A 6,058-nucleotide genomic window follows, 5' to 3' on the forward strand; every position below is an offset into this window, starting at 1 on the left:
GTGGTGTTGTGGTACGATACTCACCTTTGGATCGGAAGGTCAAGGGTTCGAGTCCCTCTCTGAGTGGCGCATAGTTGAGTCCTTGGAAAAGGCTCTTTACTCACATTCTCTCACCATACTCAGGTGTAAATGAGTACATAACCGTTAACAGCAATGCTTATAAATGCTCACGTTTTTTTCATTTTCCAAATGAGTGTGAGTCAGCATCTGAATAAGAATATTTGAGAATGACAGAACTGGGATAATTCACAGTGAGAACAAGATTTATACATCATTTTTTTTATTCTTGAGTGATCATTGGTTCATCAGGTACATTATTCTATTTATTTTTATTGACATCATTCTGTACAGTTTGTAATTTATTGCCTGAAATCTTCCTTGTAAATGCCATCCTTTCGAATTATCCATTGGTACGGTACATGGCAAAAGAAACTCATCCACCTCTACAATACAGTATATTTCTGGCAACAAGGTGATGGTGGTGGTGGGGGGCGATTCTTTGAATCCTCCCTTTATAACTAATTTGAATATCTACTAAAATATTAATCAAATTCATGTATTTGTAAACTATCATCTGATATAATCTAGTCTGTACCTGACATCAGTCTTGTCGACAGTAACAGATATAATAGTGCTATAATATCAGGAGGCTGCTCATGTGTGATGTATATTGTATGAAATGGTAGTGTGGCCTACTTGGAGAGTGTTATTGTCATGTGCATTCAGCATTGTACTTGTAAAAATATTGGAATCGCCATATATTATAAAAATAAAAAATTGTAATGATTTGTTACATAATATTTATAACAGTGTGGTTATGATAGTTTGATCTGAGGAAATCCTTTTATATACTTCTCTTCATAACTTTCCCTTGTTTATTGCTTCTACATAGACATGACTTTTGGAAATGTGAGTGAGCAGCATGTAGTATTGTTCAAGATCTTTTGACCTCCCATGGTGAACGGAGGGGTCACTATTGCTGTCTACTATCACCCTGTATCTGTCAGGTTGCTTTCTGTCCATGTCTTGGAATGAGATTAATGGGTTTTGTCCTCCCCTTGGTTGATAGTTTTGTTTTTGGAATCTACTTTTGTATCTTATTTGAACCATTCCCCTATGTCTTAATTTTTCTTGATGCTTTTAATTGTAAATCTAGAGTTTTTAAAACTATTTCATTTTCTTCCTTTTTATTGGCGTCAAAATAACTTAAATACCTTGAAAACAAAAATATATAGCTGGTCTGAATGATAACATTTCAGATATCCATGAATGGGTATGACCCCTGAGTGGGGTCTTCTGCCCTCCCATGGTGGACGGAGAGTCACTTTTGCTTTGCCTTCTATCCCCCTTGTTGCAAAAATGTCTAAGCCAACTTTCGCACTATACACAAGATCAGTTATGATAGCCATCCCAATCAACAACAACAAAAAAAAAAAAGGTTGATCTTGAATTAATAAATAAAATATATTTCATATGTGGTTAGTGTTGCTTCTGAGTAAAATTGTTGAAATTGTTTTTATAATGCTGGATAGCCCACACCTTTAAAACAACATATGTCTTTCAATCTTTCAACTTATTGCTTTGTTGGCCTTCCGTTTGTTGGACTAAAACTCATGCCACGAGACTAAACTCCCTTCTTATACCCTCTACTACCATTTACCTTACATTTCCTATCTCTAAGCTCAGATTCTCTATCTGGGTGGGGTTTCTTGTCCTCCTAAAGTGGGCAGGGAGGCACTTTCTGTTTCTTCTATCCCACTATATCTGTTTTCCATCTTGTTTTCTGTCTTTGTCTTGGAATGAGATTACTTGGTTTTGTCCTGGCCTCGGTCAGAATCCTTCGCTGGGAGGGAAACAGTCAAATGTATAACTATAGTATTGGGAGGTGATATGTTTTCCTTTGTAAACCATCCTTCTGTTATGAATATTGGTTGTTTTGAATGTATATTGTTAGCATTGTTAACATGCTGTCTGTATTTTTCTTTGGATGAGATTACTTGGTTTTGTCCTGGCCCTAACTGGATACCCTGGCTGAGAGGAAAACAGTCAGATGTATAGTTAGTTTTGGGAGATATTTTTGTTGTTGTAAATCATCTCTCTGTTATGCATTGTATTATGCTCTGTTAACATATATATATATATATATATATATATATATATATATATATATATATATATATGATTTGTAAATATTTGAGTGTATTCCTTTTAGTGGGGAACTGTGCTTGTGTCTGAATGAGACTTTTAGGGATTCTCAAACTTAGTACTTTGAAAGTGTTCTCTTGGAATCTACATGTGTCCTATTTGAACCAATTTCCCTTTGTTTTACCTTTTCTTGGGTGCTTTAATTCTAATTCTAGAACTTATTACTATCCCATTTCCTTCCCTTTTACTGACGCTGATATAACCTTAATGTGTTTCAAGCTCTGGAAAACCCTTAAAAACATAATAAATATATATTTTTTTTACTATCCCATTTTGCTCCTTTTTACTGGTACTGAAATGATCTAAATGTCTCACATGCGCTGTAAAACCCTTCTAAGCAAACAAACTAATTTCTATCTTTATCAAAAGTATCAGATCTGGTGACAGGTGCATTGACTGGGTGGGGATTCTGACCTCCCATAGTGGGCAGGGAGGTACATGCTCTGTCTTCTATCCCCCCATACCCGTTTCCCAATTGTTTCCTGTCATTGTCTTGGAATGATATTACTTAGTTTTGTCCTGATCCTTGCCGGAACTCCTTGGCTGGGAGGGAAACAGTCGAATGTATAGTTATAGTTTTGGGAGATGATATTTTTTTCCTTGTAAATCATCTCTCTGTTATACATTGTATTATGTTTAGATTACATATTATATTAGCGGGTGGTTGGATGGGAGCATCACCCTTGAATCATATACCGATGATGTTCACATGGGTGTACGATCCGATAGTGATGTCGTTTCTTCTTCTCTTTACTAGCCTATCCTGCTTCTTTGGTTTGTGATTGTATTTTTGACAGGGATTTTTTTTTTTTCTGTAAATCTTCTGCCTGTTTGTTCTTGTTATTTATAATTTAGCTTATGATATCTTTAGGTTATGATTTTGATTTACATTTGTACTATTTTTGTTAGATTGCTTGTTTTTTTGTTTCAGCGGTCTCTCATATAACCTCAATTGTGTTGGAAGAGACCTAAAGCAACAAACAAAAAAACATATTATATTATATAATTGGTAAACATTTGAGTGTATTCCTCTTAGTTGGGACCTGTGCTTGTGTCTGATGAGAATTTAGGTGATCTCAAACTAAGTACATTGGTGGTATGCTCTTGGAATCTACATCTGATCCCTATTTGTTCCCAGTTCCCCTATGTCTTACTTTTTCTTGGGTGCTTTAATTTTAACTCTTTACTATCCCATTTTCTTCCTTTTTACTGGCGCTGATATAACCTAAATGTGTTGCAAGCGCCGTAAAACCCTTAAAAACAAACAAAACAAACAGGTGCATTGTTAACATTAATTTGATTCTTGAGCAGACTATGTCATTTATTTATCCTTCACGGGTTTTATGTTATATTTATCATCATATTGTGACGTAGTGTCCTTATCGTATCATATTGTATTTTATTTATATGTGTTAATAGAATCCACATCTTCACTACCCTGAGTACTCTGTTATATTCTTTTCTTGCTATTCTTTTTAACAGAATTTTTACTTGAATTTATATAGACTGATCAAAATGACCCCCTGGCTTGTCAAAAATCCTTATACCGGAGACTTCTTTGAAATTGTTTTACAGACTTATTCAGTGTATGGCATTGCTTTATATTGTCAACATTCGATTCCAATAGTGTATGTACAAGGACATAACTTTTGAGAAAAAAACACCTAAAAACTGCTGGTGATTAAAAAAAACTTGTTTACAGGACGTCATATATATCTTTATAATGCTTGGCTGTCCTCAATTTTTGGGGGAGTAATCACTCCCATGGTACATAACAGAAATGCCCTATTTAGTGCTTACACGGTGGCATCACATTTTGACGATGTGTAACATACCATTAAAGTCTAAATTCCATGGTAGAATATATTTGGAGTGTAAAAATAATAAAAGCCCTTATTTCACCCCCTAGAGAAATTTGTCTTTAGGGTCTATTCCAAGGGAAAACTGGAAATTACCTAGACATCGGCCATAGTGCTGCTCTGCAAAGTGAGCTAGGCTGATGAGATGTGATTTGCTCAAGGTAAAAGTAAAACAGTGTGCCATTTGTCGAACTCGGTGAGACACTGTTCCAAATAGAATAAACTGTTCTGAATTTATTCACAGTGAATGAGAGTGGTTTGAAATGTGCCTACATTAGACTAAACCCTAAATCCATCTTTCATTGCCATCAAATAGGGCAAGTTTGCCTCTGTGGATTTAGCGCATTTTGAGTATGCACAACCCTATTGCCGTTATTTTTCTGTTAACTGACTTGATTTCTCATCAAAGGAAGTAACTGCTAATTTTTTTTTTAATTGTGAGCTTTTACCTTTATATGATGTTATTTCCTTAAATGTGCCCAAAGGATACAAGTGGTCCTAAGCCAACAACTGGGATGGGGTATCCTGACATCTCATAGGGGGCATGTAACTTCTATCATCCTATAGCTGTTTTCCAACGTGCTTTCTGTCTTTGTCTTGGAATAAGATTACTTGGTTTTGTCCTGGTCCTTGGTCGGATACCCTGGCGAGGAGGAAAACAGTGAAATGTATAGTCAGAGTTTTGGGAGATGATATTTTTTGTATTGTAAATCACCCCTCTATTATGCACTCTATTATTTTTGGTTTATATATATATATATATATATATATATATATATATATATATATATATATATAATATATATATATATATATTATATATATATATATATATATATATATATAATTTGTCAACATTTGAGTGCTCCTCTTAATGGGGGCATGTGCTTGTGTTAGGATGAGACAGGTAATCTCAAACTAAGTACACTGATAGTTTGCTTTGGAATATACATTTGTTCCCTATTTCAACTAATTCCCCTTTGTCTTACTTTTTCCAGGTTGTCTCAAACTAAGTACACTGATAGTGCGCTCTTGGAATATACATCTGTTCCTTATTTGAACTAATTTCCCTATGTATTACTTTTCTAGGGAGTTTTGATTGTAATTCTAGAACCTTTTAATATCCCTTTTTACTGGTGCTGATCTGACTTAAATATGTTGCAAACGCCGTAAAACCCTTAAAAACAAACACAAGCCAACAACAGCTCTCAAATATATAAGAAAGTCCATCTGTAAGGCCCCCTTACATTTTTTCCATAAGGACATTTTTTTACCAAACATCCCTTTTTGTTTTTGGGGCAGAAGTCTCAGGTTTAAGAATTCTTTACAAGTTTTGGGGCCATTTTAATTTATCAATCTAGGGGGAAAAGTGTTGCGACTGAAATGTAAAATGGCATTTTGTCAGTGCAGTATGGCTTTGTAAGTGTAAGACTTGCTTTTTTTTCTTCTCAGATCTACATTAGAGGGTAGGTTATTGAGTTGATCTTTTATTGAATCATTTGTATTTTATTATATTGAATGTATTTTTTTGTATCATGTGTGATATTGTATCAATTTGGAGTGATAGTGATAATAATGAGATAACTGGCAATTGGCGTCTTGATGATTAAGTAGAGGGATGAGTCCCTGGACTTTGGTTGAGCAGACAAGTTTATTACCGTGGTCCGTGATTGATGAAAATCCCATCAGGATTGTCTGTCCATGGATTTGAAGTGCTACATCAGTCCACCTCTGGAGTCTCTCACTCCCCCCCCCCCCCCCCCCCCCCCCCCCCCCCCATATTCCCTGTCATATGGCTTGGTGTTCTTATTCTGGAATGAGATCATTTGGTCTTAGGATTGGGGTTACTCGCTGTCTCTGCTAGCCCCTTACTTATACTTATATCTATTGCTGTTTCCATGTTGCTTTCTGTCATTGTCTGGAAGACGCTATTTGATTTTCCCCAGTTTAATGACTGGGGTCTTTCATCAGGGAAACAGATGCATGATTTATTT

The 6,058-nt window shown here is 35.4% G+C and overlaps 1 long non-coding RNA gene across 1 annotated transcript; it reads left to right on the forward strand.

Moving 5' to 3' along the window:
* The first annotated feature begins 2,460 nt into the window (after positions 1-2,460).
* On the forward strand, positions 2,461-3,647 carry LOC144977286 (uncharacterized). The gene is made up of 2 exons (XR_013646288.1): positions 2,461-2,592; positions 3,483-3,647. It is a non-coding gene; the product is annotated as an uncharacterized LOC144977286 (long non-coding RNA).
* The last annotated feature ends 2,411 nt before the right edge of the window (positions 3,648-6,058 follow it).

The sequence above is a fragment of the Berghia stephanieae genome, chromosome 7 (assembly GCF_034508935.2).
Source record: "Berghia stephanieae isolate SIO BIC M18660-M18661 chromosome 7, UCSD_Bste_1.3, whole genome shotgun sequence".
NCBI lineage: Eukaryota > Metazoa > Mollusca > Gastropoda > Nudibranchia > Aeolidiidae > Berghia > Berghia stephanieae.